The 17,199-nt window shown below is 35.7% G+C and overlaps 1 protein-coding gene across 15 annotated transcripts in view; it reads right to left on the bottom strand.

Moving 5' to 3' along the window:
* Positions 1–1,340, bottom strand: part of LOC119623841 (uncharacterized) — a 147,797-nt gene extending 146,457 nt beyond the window's left edge. For 8 of the 15 annotated variants that reach the window (XR_005239889.2, XR_012094565.1, XR_012094566.1 and 5 more), the window contains exons 1-2: positions 1,174–1,318; positions 761–898 (exon numbers count right to left, since the gene is read on the bottom strand). The gene's annotated coding sequence lies outside the window, so the exon portion shown is untranslated. Of the gene's footprint in view, positions 1–760 lie in introns of all 15 variants that reach the window. The other 7 variants (XR_012094568.1, XR_012094569.1, XR_012094570.1 and 4 more) reach the window with 3 other exon arrangements.
* Between the last annotated feature and the right edge of the window lie 15,859 nt (positions 1,341–17,199).

Below are 17,199 nucleotides of genomic sequence, written 5' to 3'. Positions count from 1 at the left end.
AGATTTCTTTTTAGCGTGCGACTCATTCATTATTTCTTATTTCCTCGAAAGTATAAGATATTCTCCACTGCCATAACAATAATGTCTATTAAGTTTTAGTAATATGTCTACACAAAGTGTTCATCCTCTACAGTCTAATTTTGAGTCAATTTCTCCTCGTCATTAAAAAAAACCCGACTAATTTCCCAAAACATAGAGGTTTCTATAAACTATTGTACATTTCATATATATTTCAAATGGAGTATATTCCAAATAAGACAGTTAAATCTATGTTGAAAACATACCATCATAATCTTATCTTTTTATGGCAGCTCACGTAGATATTACTATTTGAACTCCACAGGGACTCTCATTAATTTTTGAAACTCTCTGACCTCAGTACAGTTGAGTGTAAAAATAATTACAAATTAAGAATGAAAGAGCATCCCTTGAATTCTGCATGGCCATATGCTGCTCTATGTTGCACAAAACATTGCTAACTATCATCAAACAGAATTTTTTTCCAGATATAAATTTAAACAGCATGCTGAATATCACCAGACAGACACAAAAAGCAGCTCACCCTTCCACTCAGCTCCGCTCACACTTCACCTCCGACGATTCCAGTAACACAAAGCCCCAAGAACACAGGTTTGCAGGCAAGTGACAGCACAGATGATACCCTCACAAAAATATTTTCCTATCCAGAGTTGCTTTCTATCTCAATGTTGCAGACACAAAGTGTAGAAATACAAGAATCAGGGCGTAAATGTTTTCTTACCTAAAACTTGTCTGAAGGACGGTCTTGTTATTGTAGTCACCTCCGGTGCCCCCTCTCGCCATCGCGGAAATCGGCTCCACTATATGTACTGCTCTGTGCCTCAGTTACAGCTGTGACACTCATCTGCCTGCACAGAACCTATGAGGAGAAATGAGAGAAAGAGAGAGAGAGGATTTGCGCTTGTGTATGTGTGTGCTTGAGTGTGTGTGTGTGTGCGCGTCCCTGTGTGTGTGTGTGTGTTTGAGAGAGAGAGAGAGAGAGAGAGAGACTGCTGACTTGAGACTAAGAACCTAAAACCTCCAGCCAAGTCAAGCCCGAACAAAAATGATCAAAGCTTTGTCCTTCATCAAGAGAGTAGACAGATATTTTGTTCTCCTCCACTGAAAAGTGGGACTGTCATTGGGGATTCTCACCAGGAAAGTGCAGACAGCGGCAGACCTTCTCCAGAGTGCTAGTGCTGCCCAGCAGTCCGTGCGGAATACAGGTACCTATTGTTCCAGAGACAGATATGTAGCCAGCCAGTCAGACTCTGACAGATCTCAGCAAACCAGCGAGCCTGCCTTCATTTTAACTCCTTATTTACTAGTGCTTTTTGGTCAAATGCAAGGTCTTCTCATCACCCCTGAGAAATAAATGGAGATGATACAGATAAACTCACAGCAGAAACTAATCCTGTATCTTTTACAAAGAGGGACTTTTTTGCTATTGAAACGCTGAATTTGATGCAAATATCTTATTTTTCTGGGAAGAAATGAAGCATTAGGTTACATGAGCAAGACTTAGCAAGTATAGGAAAACCTTGATATTCAAGATGAACAGTGCAGCCGATTTAAAAAGAGAGAAATAAGGGTTGCTCAAAACATCCCAAGTGTAAATATATAGACTCCAACACAAACAGGGCGAATAAAGCCAAGGGGTCCTATCCTTTTGCAAAGGGGTGTGGCACATTGAAAACCTGCAAAAAAAAAAAAAAAAAAAAAAAGCCACCCCAGTAGACCTATTTCCCTAGAGGCTAGAGTCTTTGGCGTCTCTTTTTTAGATCCCACTGCTTTCTCAAGCACCCAAAACACCTCCCACCCCCAGTACTGCTCCAGTGTCTGAATTATACCTAAGGCAGTGAAACAAAATTAGGGAAGGTCAGAGAAAAATAACTTACTCTACATTCTCCCCGATGGATTCTGAAACCCAGAAGGTACATTTGATTCTTTAAATTCCTGGACCTTAATAGATTCCAGTAGGTTTCTAACTTTTATCTTTGTGTATTAATTGATTGATTTTCTTTTAAGGAGTTAAAGAAGACAAAATACCTTGCATTTGATTGTTTAGCAATACTAGAACACAAGGAATAGAAAAACGAAAAGTAGCTTGTCATTTAGTTAAAATAAGAGATGAAACTCTCCTTCCCCAGAAGACTTTATATACAAGCTCTTTGAATTTTTTTTGAATAAACATCAATTATCATTAATTGCTACCATTCACCCAAGAAACATATTCTGATATAGTAGGTGTGCTGCAAAGTGTAGAAAATGGTTATGAAACTCCTTTGTAAAATCCACACTCAGGCATCACTTAACAAAGCCAGAGGGTAAATCCTCAGTGCAATAGGGGGAGGTTTAGCCATGCATGGCTGTTAATGGTAATGAGACGTGTAGAACATATCTGCGCACTGCCAAACAGCTTCTTCTAAATATCTAGTGTTTGTATTCTTTATTTTTTAGAAAGAAATTAATAAGAGATTGCATGATGTTTCAAAACTCCGCACACACAAAAAAAACAACCTAGAAAATACAGTTACCTCCTTTCACATTGTCTCTTGTCCTAATCCCAGCATTTTAAAAACATTTCAGGTCATGCTAATTTAGCTAGGACTGAGCAATTAATATAGCCTTTAGAAATGTTTTCAGAAGTCAAAATTGCTTAACTTGGTGACTTCTGAAAAAGCTGCCTTGTGGTTTCAACTCAGGGAGAGCTTCTATTATGTTCAGAAGGGAAAGGACGTCAAAAGACTGCCTGAATGACGAGAAAAGTATACGGGGTTTCTGACTAAACTCATCATAACCTATAAGCCAAGAACAAAACAAGAGAATCTTGTAGCCTGCTTCTTCTAAGTGGCGTGAACTGATGATTTTCAAGCCCATTTTAAAGAACATGTATATCTTTGTAAGGTCAAAGGACAACCTTATTTCACATTACTATCTTAAGAGCAAAATAGCAGAAGCCCATTCAGCGAAAGAAAGTAGGATAGATTATGGGTAGGTACACATATAGAACAAAGCTGAATCACAGTGGAGGTGACAGCTTCCATGCAAGGCCCCCATGACTGACTAACGTTGCAGTTTGAAAGAGGCATCTAAGCGCTCACTCCTAAGCATGTGATAAGACTTAGGTGTAAGTACATTTAATTAGAGCATTACCCAGGACCTATCCAGATGTTATTACCTTTTATGTTTTTTTTTTTCCTTTTGATCTCTTTATCCCACTTCTGTTGTCTTCAGAAAGCCAAGCTTGGTAAGCCAAACAAATTTTTAAATATTCAGCTCTTAACATGTTTGAATAGACAGTTCTCACAGTCAGCGTCCATTATTTTCTAGAGGTGGATACAGAGGATTATCACCATTAATGAGAATCATGGGCACATGTAAATAAAACACAGAGACACCATAAAGAGTGTAGATGTGTGTGTGTGTGTATAAAGAAGTATCATACTTGTGCAAAATACATATGTTATATGCTTCATGAATATGCAAAACCATCATTTCTTTCTCAATAAAATTTTTTGTGAAGTCCCTACTAAAATATCTGTCCCTAGAACACCCCTGAGGTCCATTATATAGCTCTGAGTTTATAATTCACACTTCAGTCCCTAATTTGCCAAATAATTCATGTCAAGCCAGAGTCCAACATGAAATGTCAACTGTTTCTTGAAAGAAAACAAACCATAATTATTGCATGTGCTAGGATTTTAAGAAATAAACATTTGAGGATTAGAGGCACCACTTACTAATAGTAGTAAGGGACAGGCTAATGCTCCTGAGAGTCCATTGGGTATCTATCCCTTTTCATCCACATCACTTGATTTGAGAGACTTGAAATTAGGTTTCCCAGAGAAAAAAAAAGTGAAAGGAAAACAGAATCTCTTCTTTATATTACAGAATGTTCCGATTTTTATAATATTCCCCAGGACATGCTCCAGCCACATTCTGTTATTTATTCACACAGTAAACTTCATGCTGACATAACTTCTGACAGAATCTCTGGGAATGCTAAAAGTAACCAAACTCTACCAAAGTTAAAAATCATCTCTCCACCAAATTAAACATTATCTAAGTTTCTCCATGCAGTTATTAAATACATAGAAGATCACCTCTGTGCATAATCTACAAATGGCTTAGATTACATATTAAAATTCTAATTAAAAGTCTTCATCTTATCTCAGTTGGCCAATTTGAGATTAGAGAGCAAATACAGGTTTGGCATGAAAGCTCACGCGGAATCAAGATTTCTGATGATCGCAACTTAGAAATTAGTGGCAGTGTTACAGAGTATTGTTAATAGAAATAAAATAATGCAAAACTATGAACAACTTCTGAGATCCTCCTTAGATGGTGAGTATAGAGTGACATGAAGAGATTCTCTGGTAACTTCTATTCCATAGGAATGTACTTGTTTGAGAGTTGGAGAAAGACATGAGAGATGAAATTTCTGCAAGTGTGAGAGGAAATTATGCCTATTATTACATTCGAAATTGAAATATTGAAAAATTTGATCATGTAATTTGACTGACTAGAAAACGTATTATGCAATACAAATTAAGGCTTTTCAATATTTAAGATCCAGGTTAGAAGAAACATTAGATTTCCACTTAATCCATAACTAAGTGAAAACAGTATTTCTGAGAATGATGTTCTAAAAAGTCATGGAACATTTAATGGAAAATATTAGGAATTACTTCATACTATCTATGTGCTTACAACATTTTATAGTATGACCATTTGATAATTAGCCGAAGGAAAGATATGTGTTTTCCCTAACAATCCTCTCACTGCAAAGCAATAACACATTTTACAAAGTCTACCTCATCACTTCCTGATATACAGTTTAAATTAAATAAATTTGTTTCAGAAAAGCTCAATGAAGTATTTTACTCATTAATTAGTAAGCAAGCAGACATTTAGAAGTAACAGTGGTGTATTTTGCCTTCTTTATTCAAAGGTAGCTGCTGGAAGTCAACTCTAAGAACATTCACACGGAGACCAGAATGTGAACATTTTGAATGGTAACAAAGGGAAAGGACGTGTATTGCTGCGTATGAAAATGAAACAATATGTTTTCCATAAATGTTTCTATAAATGCGCTCTTAAATAGTCTGGGGCTTACATCACAAAGAAAAAAAAAATGTCCATGTAGCTGATTGATGAGAGTTGATATTTAACACACAAGCATTTCATAGAAGTTGGGAAACTCCCAAAAGGAACTGGGCAGAAAAAAATTAGTGAAGATTTTCCTACATTTATTTTGTACAGCATTTTTGAAAAATCTCAGAATATTCCAGAATATGCATATTTTCTTCAAGAATTGCCATTCTAGAAATTTTTCTTACAAAACATATGTTATTATTCTACATCCCAGTCTTTAAGTGACACAGGACCTACCCAGCTTCTCCAACAGCTGACTGCAGAGCTGCACAGCCATTGGTAGAGTATTATTCTGAGATAGGTAGAGCATCACATGAAAGTGCTCATCTCCCTTCCTTCTGTCATGTGGAGCCTTCTCCATCCAAATCTTCTGATAAAAGTCAGGATAAAGCATGATTTATTAACACGGTAAACTCCTTATACTCCTGACCTAAAATGTTACTGGACCTTTCCCTAGCTATTGCTATTTAAGGAAGTCTTTAAAAAACAATTTAATTTCCTTCCACCTAGTCAAGTTTTTCTCCACAGATTATTGGCTTTCATTATATCCACACACACACAAAAAAAATCAGTGAAGTCAGTATGTATGAGGCATTTAAATATTTTCAAATTAAAGTATGCCTGTATTTATGTTAGGGTACCCAAACACACACTTCAGTTTGATTCTGTATAACTGATCTTATAACGTATGAGAAAGCACTGTGGAAATGCTAAAGGCTACACAGCCAAGTTAGTCATTAATAGTAGCAGAAGTCCAAATAAGTCAGTATTGCAGATGGCACATTTTTTTATTTTAAACAAGCACCTCATTGAAAAGCAATAGAGTCCCCTTGCTAATTTTACTGAATTTTTGCATGCTTACTATTAGAACACTCTAGTTTTATTTTCTGATTTTTTTTCTAATATCATTTACACAACAGCCCTTTTGGGATTTATAGAACTTATCTCCAATATTATTGTCATCAAAACTGTGTTTGAGATGCTAGTGCAGAATTGCTAATTGTTCATAAGTACCTTGAAACATTAGATTAGCAATGTTTACAATTATCTAAATATAGCATGACCATATGAAATCAATTACTATGCATATCAATCTTTGACATTTTAATGCATTACAACTGTCATACAGTTGCCATAAACTTTTGTACAAAGCCAGAGTTTCTATTGCCTGAAAATCGAATGAAGTAGTATTTGATTGTAAACACTGGAGAAATAAGCAGAGTAGCATATGCAATGCTGAAACTGGTCTACTTACTTGAATATTCATCTGCTCTAAATTTAGACTCTATCCTTCAATGTGAAGAATTTCACATTGGAGAAATTTTCAGTGTCCTCTTGATCCCACAGTCTCTCTTCTATAGGTGAACTCTTATCAAATAAAAAGAGCCCCATCTGAATAATAATACAACTCTTTTATAAAAGTCACTTAACTTCTGAGAACTGACCGATGTTCTGAAATGCTTCCTGACACAGGTGTCTGTTCTGGTCATTGTCAGATTTGATTCGTTGGAGCTTATGTAGTCAAAACTGTTTTCATTTTTTCCTCCTGGAGCCCAAGGTGGTGAAGTGGGAATGGCTTCTCAGTAATCTTTATTCGCTTTCTGATTGGAAGGAGAGTTAGCATTTTTCAATTCAAGATCAAAGACAGACATGTCCATGGGACAAAACACAGTTTTCTGGTTAAATTTGGGTCTGATATTTGCTCCATTTCTGAATGACACAAAATAAAACAAAACAACAAAACACAGGGTATAACATTTTGGTGTGTTTGATTCCATCAAGTCACTGTGACTTAAAAGAAAAAGTCAATCAAATGAGAAAAGAAAGGAAACATTCTAAGCAAATTAGTTTCTTCTCTCAGTCCCACCACATCCCCTGAGCCCCGAGACCTGACTGCCGACCAGGCTTTTCCTCCTGTTGAATAGTCACTGTTTCTGAACCGACAGCACTCAATGAAGCTAAGGTCAGGCTATATCGAGTTGGCATTTGCAGTGATAACAAATCAGAAATGATAGCATCATAGAGATTTATGAATTTTTTACCCCTGCAGTCACAAACATCAGACGTTTACTTTATAAAGAGAGCTTTTAGATCCTTCCTGCAGTTTCCATAGTGATTTCATTTTTTCCCTTTTATCACAGATTGGCTGAAGAGCTGCTACCCTTTGTGAGTTAAAAGGCTTGTGCTACCAACTGTCGATATAAAAGGTGGCTGAGGCAAAGACGCAATATATACTGCCAAAAATAATTGAAATAGAGAGAGACATGTCGGTGAAAGGTTCCAGAAGATTTTTGTTTCTGTATCAATGTGATAGTACAGGAGAAAACAATTTTGCCTGAATTCTCATAATTACTTTGAGTTGAATGTAGTTATATTTTATGCTGTGTACCATACTTATATTAAAACACTCATCATACAAAACATAATCCTTTCATAAAAGGCTTTAATATAGCTTATGCTGTTCCAAGTGTCTGGGCTTGTTAAACATCAAAGTTCATTATGAAAACATTTTCACTTCAGTTACTTTAGTTTCGGCTGCACTGTTTACTCCAACGTTTATTCTTCTTTTCTCATCTCTCAGTTTATTCAACTTTATTTTATTTTTTCTGTTAAGGAAAAGTTCACTGCATTTTAAAAATTAATCCAGACTTTCCATAGCATAATAGTGAAAACTTGTGGAAAGAACTAATGCATTTCTAGCTAGCACATAAGAAAGTGAGGGTTCAGTTCTTAATTTAGTTCTACCTTGTTTTATATAGTTCTTCTTCCTATTAAAATTGAGCATTTAAATGAATTTTAAATGTTATACTGATTTTTCTTTCAATTTTCATATTATTTAATAATGTTGGCACCTGAATAATCCTAGTCATAGGCCGCTATAATCCTAAGAGAAATGTCTGCTTTCTAACTACTTATTAAATATATTGAATTCTTGTCATATGCTGTAGATGTTTTACAAAGAAACTTTTAGCTCAATATGCTGTTTTAAGACTGTGGAGAAAATAACATCATTGCTAATATCTACTACAATTTATGTTATTTATAATAGAGTCAGCCTTCCGTATCTGAGGATTCCACACCTGTGGATTCAGCCAACTACAGATCAAAAATATTAAAAAATAAAAATAAAGAACAATACAATGATAGAAAATAATACAAATAAAAACAATACAGTATGACAACTACGTACATGGGATTTACATTGTATTAGGTATTGTAAGTCATCTAGAGATGATTTAAAGTATATGGGAGGTACAAGTATATGACAAGTATATTATATTAAAATATTATGCCATTTTGTTTAAGGGACTGGAGTATCCTTGAATTGAGGTGTTTATCAATGGTCTTGTAACTAATACTCTGTGGACACTAAGGGAAGACTATATGACAATAAGTATAAAAATAATTGTCATTTTAGAACAAAATAGTATTTCTGCGAAAGTAGTTAAGATAGACACTTGACCTTTAAATAATGTGGGGTTAGGAGTGCCAACCTCCCATGAAGTCAAAAATCTAGGTGTAACTTTTGAGTCGCCAAAACTTAACTATCAATAGCCTACTATTGACCAAAAGACTTTCCAATAACACAAATAATTAGCATATATATTGTATGTTTTATATGTATATATTGTTTTTATAATAAAGTAAGCGAGAAGAAAGAAAATATTATTAAGAAAATCATAATGAAGAGAAAACGTAGTTACTATTTATTAAATGGAAGTGGATCACCATAAAGGTTTTCATACTTGTCTTTACATTGAGTAGGCTGAGGTAGAAGAGGAAGGGTTGCTCATGCTATCTCGGGAGTGGCAGAAGTAGAGGAAAATCTGCATACAGATGGACTTATGCAGCTCAAACCCATGTTGTTCAATGGTTAACTAATATATCCTTATATATTATATTAAAATATTTCAATTTCTAAAAAGATATAGGTATCTATGGTCTCTACTGCATGGTTATTGCAACATACACTTTTTTCCAGCTCATATTTTTTTCTAATTTCCAAAGTACATATAGCCTAAATAGGATAGTTGTTTCTGAAATTTTACTCAGTGTTACCAAAATTATGCACCATAGTAAGATTTATTATTTTCCTTTTCATCCCACTTTCATCAGGGGAAACAAGAAATAAAATGGATTTTGAAAGAAAAGATATGAATTGATTGATATGCTAAGAATTTCAAGACTTCATGGGACAGGTAGGCATGGTATAAGGAATCCATTTTAGTTAAGCTCTTTGAGGGTCAAGGAATAGAGTTTTGTTTGTTTGTTTGTTTGTTTTACTCACCTTGACAAATGGTATAGTTATGTGTAAGAAAACACAAAGTATGCCAGGTGCAGTGACCCATGCCTGTAATCTCTGCTCTTTCCAAGGCTGGGGGAGGAGAATTGCTTGAGCTCAAGAGTTCAACACCAGCCTGAGCAACATAGTGAGATCCCACCTCTATATAAAAAAAAAAAACAATTCTTTAAATGAGCTGGGCATGGTGGTGCATGTCTATAGTCCAAGCTACTTGGGAGGCTGAGGTGAGAGAATCACTAGAGCCCAGGAAATTGAGGCTGCAGTGAACCATGATCTCACCACTGCACTCCAGCTTGGGCAACAGAGCAAGATTTTGTATCGAAAGAAGGAAGGAAGGAAGGAAGGAAGGAAGGAAGGAAGGAAGGAAGGAAGGAAGGAAGGAAGGAAGGAGAGAGAGACAGCAAACACGAAGTAATAATTAACATGGAGCTCTCACTCTAAACTATAGAATCATACTTCTGAACTGCACGACACAGAAACAGGAGTCAAAAAAGTACTGGAGACCTGGTCTGCTAGAATTTATGGATTCAGTCATTGAACAAATTCTTAAACACATCCCATGCCAGACACTTTGGTATATGTTGGGCATATCTCCATTTGTTAACCAGAGACAGCATCCTTGCCTTCATGAGCCTTGCAGTCTAGAGAGGAAGTAGGGGGAAAAAAGAAATAGTAAGCAAATAAGATATAATTTTATTAAATAAAATAGCAGTGTCTTCAAGACAGTCATTTATAATCTGGCACTTGAGGAATGAAGAGATGGCTGCCACACATGAACCATGTGAGAGGAGCATTTCAGACACAGTGAGATAATTCCATGTTTGAATAAATGGAGGGAGGCCAGTGTAGATGCAGCAAGGGAGCAAGGATGATGGCAGCCCCAGATTTGATTACAGAAGGCATAGACTGTGGTTCGGGTCAATTAAGTTCTAAGCATAAGGAAATATCATTGAAAAGTTGCAAGCACAGGAAGAATATGATCAAGTTTTATTTTTAAGGATCATTCTGGATGGCATGTGTAAAATAGCTTGGAATAAGATGAATATAGAAATAAGGAGATAAATTAGGAAACTACTGTACAGACTCAATAAAGAGATGCCAATGGACTGGACCAGGGAAATGCTGTCAAGAGGAGACAATGAAGATGTATTTGAGTAGATAATGGAGGTAGAATTGTCAGCCTGTAGAGATGGATAGGCTGTGAGTGGGGAGTCAGAATAAAAAGCCAAGGACTCCCAGGTTGTTGTGACACAGTGGGTGGGGGTTGGGGCCATGCAGGGAGGGAAGAGGACATAGTGGGATGAGAAATACAAAGGAAAAAAATATTTTTCAGGGTAGAAAGAGCAAAATTTTAGTTCTAGACTTATTAGATTTTATACATCTATGGATGTCTCAGAGATATGATATGGGTTGGAGACACAAATCTGTGAGTTGTCAGTATATGGATAGCATTTAAAGATATTTTTTTGTTTTCCAGGAAAAATAAACCATCTAGGAAAATCCTATACAAAAAGAAGACAATGAATCCTAAGCTGGAGATCTGAGAAATGTCAACATTTAAAGGTCTGATAGAAGGAGGAACTGAGAAACAACCAAAAAGGTAGGAAGAAAACTAAGAAACTAGAGTGCCTCAGAAACTCAGAAAAGAGGCTATTTCAGAAAGGGGGAAATGGCCAACCATACAAAATATTACAAAGAGATCAAGTAAGACAAGAATGGAAAACATATTTTGAATTAATTTACATGTAGTTCACTGGTGGCATTATGAAATGCTAGAGGTACAAGTTACATCATAAGGGATTGAGGGATGATTGTGAAGTAAGAAAGTAGAACTCTCATGTTTGACAAATCGTTGAGAAGTTTAGTAATAAAAGGAAACAGTCTAAAAGCTGTTGGAAAGGTGATGGGCTCAAGGGTGGTTTTCTTAATTTTTGTCAATATTGAAGATTCTGGAATGTGTTAACAACAATGAGATTAATCCTTCAATAAAGGATTAAGGAAAGAGAAAATGAGGAAAGCACTGAACTCTTTGACAAGGCAAGAAAGGAAGGGATTTAGAACGCAAGTGGGAGGATTGAGTTTTGCTAGGAGAAGAGACATTTCCCCCACTGTTAATAGGAGAGAAGATGAATAAAGAGCTAAGTAGGTGTGTAGATTTAGTGTAAGAGGAGAGTGAGTTCTTGACTGACCGTGGGCTTTCATTTTCTAAATGAAGTATGAGCCACAGTGATCAGCTAAGAGCAAGGGGAGGAGAGAGAATGCGGAAGTTTAAAGAGAAAGTATAAAATGTGTCATCTTGAGTTAAAGAAAGATTATTCAAGACACTTGTTAAAGACAGTAAGAAAGACTTTATATAAAAAAGCATCCAAATTGGAAAGCAAGAAATCAAATTATCCTTGTTTGCAGATGACATGATCTTATATTTAGAAAACCTAAAGACTCCACCAAAAAGAAACCTCTTAGAACTGATAAAAAAATTCAGTACAGTTGTAGGATACAAAATCAGCATGCAAAAATCAGTAGCATTTCTATTTCTTAACTGTAATCAATCTGAAAAGGAAATCAAGAAAACAATCCAATTTGCAACAGCTACCAAAAGAAAAGAAAAGAAAAAAAAAAGACAAAAACCTAGGAATAAATTTAACCAAAGAAGTGAAAAATCTCTACAAGGAAGACCATAAAATGCTGAAGAAAAACACTTGAGGTGTATATAAAAAATGGAAAAATATTCCATACTCATGGATTGGAAGGATTAATTTTGTTAACATGTCTACTCAAAGTGATTTACAGAATCAATACAATCCCTATTAAAATACCAATGACATTTGTCACAGAAATGGAAAAAACTCCTAAAATTTATATGAAATCACGAAAGACCCGGGATAGCTAAAGCAATCCTGACTAAAAACAGCAAAGCTGGAGGCATCACATTATCTGATGTCAAATTAGACAATGAAGGTATAGTAACCAAAATAACAATGTACTGGCATAAAAACAGACATACAGACCAATGGAACAGAATAGAGAACTCAGAAATAAGTCCACATACTTACATTCAACTTACTTTTGACAAAGGTGCCATTTTGACAAAGCTGCCATTTTACCAAAGGTGGCAAGAACACTGGGGAAAGAACAGTCTTTTTAATAAATGGTGCTGAGCAAGCTGGATCTCCATATGCAGAAGAATGGCATGAGATCTCCATTTTTCACAATATACAAAAATCAACTCAAAATGGATTAAAAACTTAAAGTAAGACCTGAAGCTATGCAAGTACTAGATAAAAACATTGGGGAAATGGTAAAGACATTCGTCTGAGGAAGGATTTCTGGGGGGGGTAAGATATTGAAAGGACAGGAAACAAAAGCAAAAAATAGACAAATGGGATTAAATAAAGCTGAAAAGATTCTGCATAGAAAGGAAACAATCAACGAAGTGAAAAGACAACCTACAGACTGGGAGAAAATATTTGCAAACTATCCATCTGACCATCTGACCATCTGACAAGGAATTAATGATCAGAATATATAAGAAATGCAGACAATTCAATAGCAAAAAAAAAAAAAAAAATCTGATTAAGAATGGGCAAAAGACCTAAATCGACATTTCTCAAAAGAAGACATACAAATGGTCAACAGGTATATCAAAAAATGTTCAACATCATTGATTATCAGGGAAATGTAAATCAAAACAAAAACGAGATATTAGCTCACCCCAGTTAGAATGGCTGTTACAAAAAAGACAAAAAATACAATGCTAACAAGGATGTGAAGAAAGGAGAAACCTGCTATACTGTTGCCGGGAACGTTAAGTAGTACAGCCACTATGGAAAACACTATGGAGGTTCTTCAAAAAACTTAAAATAGAACTACCATATGATCCAGCCATCTCTCCGCGGGATATATAGCCCCCAAAAGGAAATTCATATATTGAAGAGATATCTGCTCTCCTGTGTTTATTGTAGCACTATTCCTACTAACCAAAAAATGAAAATCAACCTACGTGCCCATCAGCGGATGAATGAATTTTTAAAAATGTGGTATATATGCGCAGTAGAATATTATTCATCCATAAAAAGAAGAAAATTCTGTCATTTGCTGCAATACAGATAGAAATGGAGGTCATTGTGTTAGGTAAAATAAGCCAGGCACAGAAAGACAAATATCACATGTTCCCACTCATCTGTGGGAGCTAAAGAAGTGCATCTCATGGAGGTGAGAGTAGAATGATGGTTACCAGAGTGAGAAGGGGAGAGAGGAGGAAATAAATGAAGAGAAGTTGATTAGTGGGTATAAAAATACGGTTAGATAGAGGAAATAAATTCTAATATTCAATAGTACAGTAAGAAAATTATAGTTAACAATAATTTACTGTGTCTTTCAAAATAGCTAGAAGATGTGTAATGTTCCCAGTGCAAAGAAAAAAATAAATATTTGAGGTAATGGATATCCCAATTATCCTGATTTCATCACTACACACAGTATACAGGTATCAAAATATCACATGTACTTCTAAAATGTGTGTAATTATTACATATCAAAAATAAAATAACTGAAAATCTAAAAAAATAGACTACTGAAATGACAGGTTTTGCAGTAGGAAAGATCAGCTCAACTCCAAATACAACAAGGATGAGTGGGGATTCATAGTCAAGAAGCAGAGTGGGGGTCAGTGGATGGAAAGTTACTAGAAGAAACATCAGGATAGGGGAGATTCTGGCTAGACTGACTTGATAGGATTCTTGCTGAAGACAGGTCAGAGTGATAAGATATCATGCACAGGGGATGAGGAATTTGATCAGATATTAAGTATGATCAAATACTCAGGATGAAGGATTTTCACTAAATGGATTCAGCAGGATTCTTGCTTAAATTTGACTAAGGAGGGCAAAGACAGAGCCCCAGGTCAGGTCCTCATTACAAAAGGGGTCAGAGGAAGCTGTCTAGAGTTTGGTCAAAGAGAGACATTCTCACATATATTGTAGAAATATGAGCTTACTACATAAATACAGAAGGGTTGTCAGGCAAGCAGGTTTCAGTGTTCCTTTAAGGTTTATTACCGTAAATTTAATGTGAATCAAAATTCTGAATGCATGTTTGATTTTTTTTCCAATAAAGTTTAACTGCTTGACTCAAAGATACCAGGCTGGGGCTATGCCAAGCAAAACAACAGAGCGAATTACATAAAATAAATTAGGAGCATTTGCTGAAGCATGGTTATGTTAATGGACTATGGAATCCTGTCTTGGAAAGGAAAAAAGGGAAGCCTTCCTCTCTTCTCGGGAATGAAAATGGTTGGTGGTCTATGGATTGTAGGTCTTGATAAGGCTGAAGGTTGTACAAATGAAGAGTCAAGATGAAAGGATGGGAGACAGTGGTCTCAGAATGAGATATTTGAAATGCAGATATCAGAAGTAGTAAAGTCTCCATCAAGGCCAAGGGTAATGGCCATGGGAACACATGACATTTCTATTTCTTGTGGTTTGTAGTAGCCACAAAAGTGAAGTGGGTACTCTATGGATAGAGATATTAGAAAGCTCCAAGAAAATATAGATGGGAGTCTATGTATTCCAAAGGGAATATCAAGTGGAAAGATGCCCAAGAGTGTTGAGAACTTATCAGAATTTCAACTTTGGAAAAAATACAAGTGATGAAGAAGAAAAATCAATACAAATTTGAAGACAGTAGCAATGTTTGACAGGGTGCACTTTAAGAGAGCTTGATTAAATGAAGGCATATATAAGAGAAAAGGGTTGGGCACAGTGGTTCACGCCTGTAATCCCAGCACTTTGGGAGGCCAAGGGGGGCAGATCATTTGAGGTCAGGGGTTTGAGACCAGCCTGGCCAACATGGTGAAACCCCATGTCTACTAAAAATACAAAAGTTAGCTGTGTGTGGTAGTGCATGCTTGTAGTTCCAGCTACTCGGGAGGCTGAGGCAAGAAAATCACTTGAACCTGGGAAGCAGAGGCTGCAGTGAACTGAGATCACGCCACTGTACTCCAGCTTGGGCGATGAAGTGAGACTGTGTCAAAAAAAAAAAAAAAAAATAGGAAGGAAGGAAGGAAGGAAGGAAGGAAGGAAGGAAGGAAGGAAGGAAGGAAGAAAGGAAGGAAGTTAGGGCAAGCACATGTCCAGAAATAAGAAAATAGGATAGCAAAGACCATCAGGGAGGAAAAGACCAGAAGTTGAGTTGGGTAAAAAATGTAATAAATGAAACAGATTTTTAAACCTATATTCTGACTAAGAGCAAGAAAGAGATCGACTACTTGGGGCAAATGGAGTCATTCATTCATGCAGTTATTCCATGAGCTTTTACAAATTTCCTACTGCGTGCTAGGAATTAAACAGCATGAGATGGAAAAGTATAAACCTTACCCACAAATAAAAACAGACACAAATTTTAAAATGACAATTACTAATAAAATGAGTGACTACCATGAGATAGGCACTGTTTTAAGCAATTTCCATATATTAGCTATTAAATCTTAATAACAACTCTATGGGTAAGTACTAATATTATACCCATTTTATAGATGACAGTTCTGAGGCAGAGAGAAGTTAACTAAATTGTTTAATAACACACAATTTATATAGAAGAGACAGTGTTTGAGTCCCATGTATCAGCCTTTAAGATATGCAAATCTATCAGAAACTCTTGAAGCAAGATGTGTTTTAGAATTCAGAAATCTTTTTAAATTCAGAAATATAAAATAATGCATATACAGTCATCCCTTTATATCCATGGAAATTGGTCCCAGGACCCCCACAGATAACAAAATCCCTAAATGCTCAAGTCTCTCATATGAAATGTTGTAGTATTTGCATATAACCAATGCTCATACAGATGGTATACTTTAAATTATCTCTAGGTTACTTGTAATTACTAATACAGTATAAATGCCATGTAAATAGTTGTTGAACTGTATTTTAAAATTTGTATTATTTCTTACTATTGCATTATTTCTTATTGTTTTTTTTCCCCAAGTATTTTTTATTTGCATTTGGTGAAACCCATTTTTGGTAGAACTCATGGGTGTGGAGGACTCACTACTTTTATTTCATAATGTCCCTAGGATAGTCCAAGTGATTATGATGAACTTACTAAATGTTTTTGGAGTGAAACATATTTGTTTAATACTAAATGTAATAATAACTAAAGTTTATAAACTTTACATATCAGTCCAGGTTAAGTTTTGAGATCAAATGAGTTTTACCATCAAGAGAAGAAATGAAGAAAGAAAGAAAAGAAAGGAAGAAGAGAGGAAGGGAGGGAGGGAAGAATGGAAAGAAGGGGGCAAAAAGAGAAAAAGAAAAAAAGAGCAAGGAAATCTTGGTTTTCAGTTTCTCTCTAATTCTGAAATTGCAGATAAAGGATTTGGGCCTATATTCTATATAGATCACAGAGTGATAAAACAGGTGAAATTCAAAATGTTTAACAGTATAACTAGGGCACTGGCTAACTAGAAGGAGAGGCTGGAAACTAGTCTTCAGGAGGAATCCTAAAGACCACACACCATGTTGATAGTTAATCTTTTAGTTGCTGTATTTTAAGAAAGTCCAAAGAATGACAGAGATGTGACTTGGGACTGCCAGGGAGACAGTGAGTGAGAACACGGGATGGAGAAGTAGTTTTGAGGCAACAGCTTCTAAAAACAACAATAGGAAATATTTTAATATATTACCAGTTAGTACCTTGGAGAGAGATCACTATACAACACCATT

Source organism: Chlorocebus sabaeus, chromosome 11, assembly GCF_047675955.1.
Source record: "Chlorocebus sabaeus isolate Y175 chromosome 11, mChlSab1.0.hap1, whole genome shotgun sequence".
Classification (NCBI taxonomy): Eukaryota; Metazoa; Chordata; class Mammalia; order Primates; family Cercopithecidae; genus Chlorocebus; species Chlorocebus sabaeus.
Note: the sequence above shows the minus strand (reverse complement) of the source record. Positions and strands in the feature narration are given on the sequence as shown.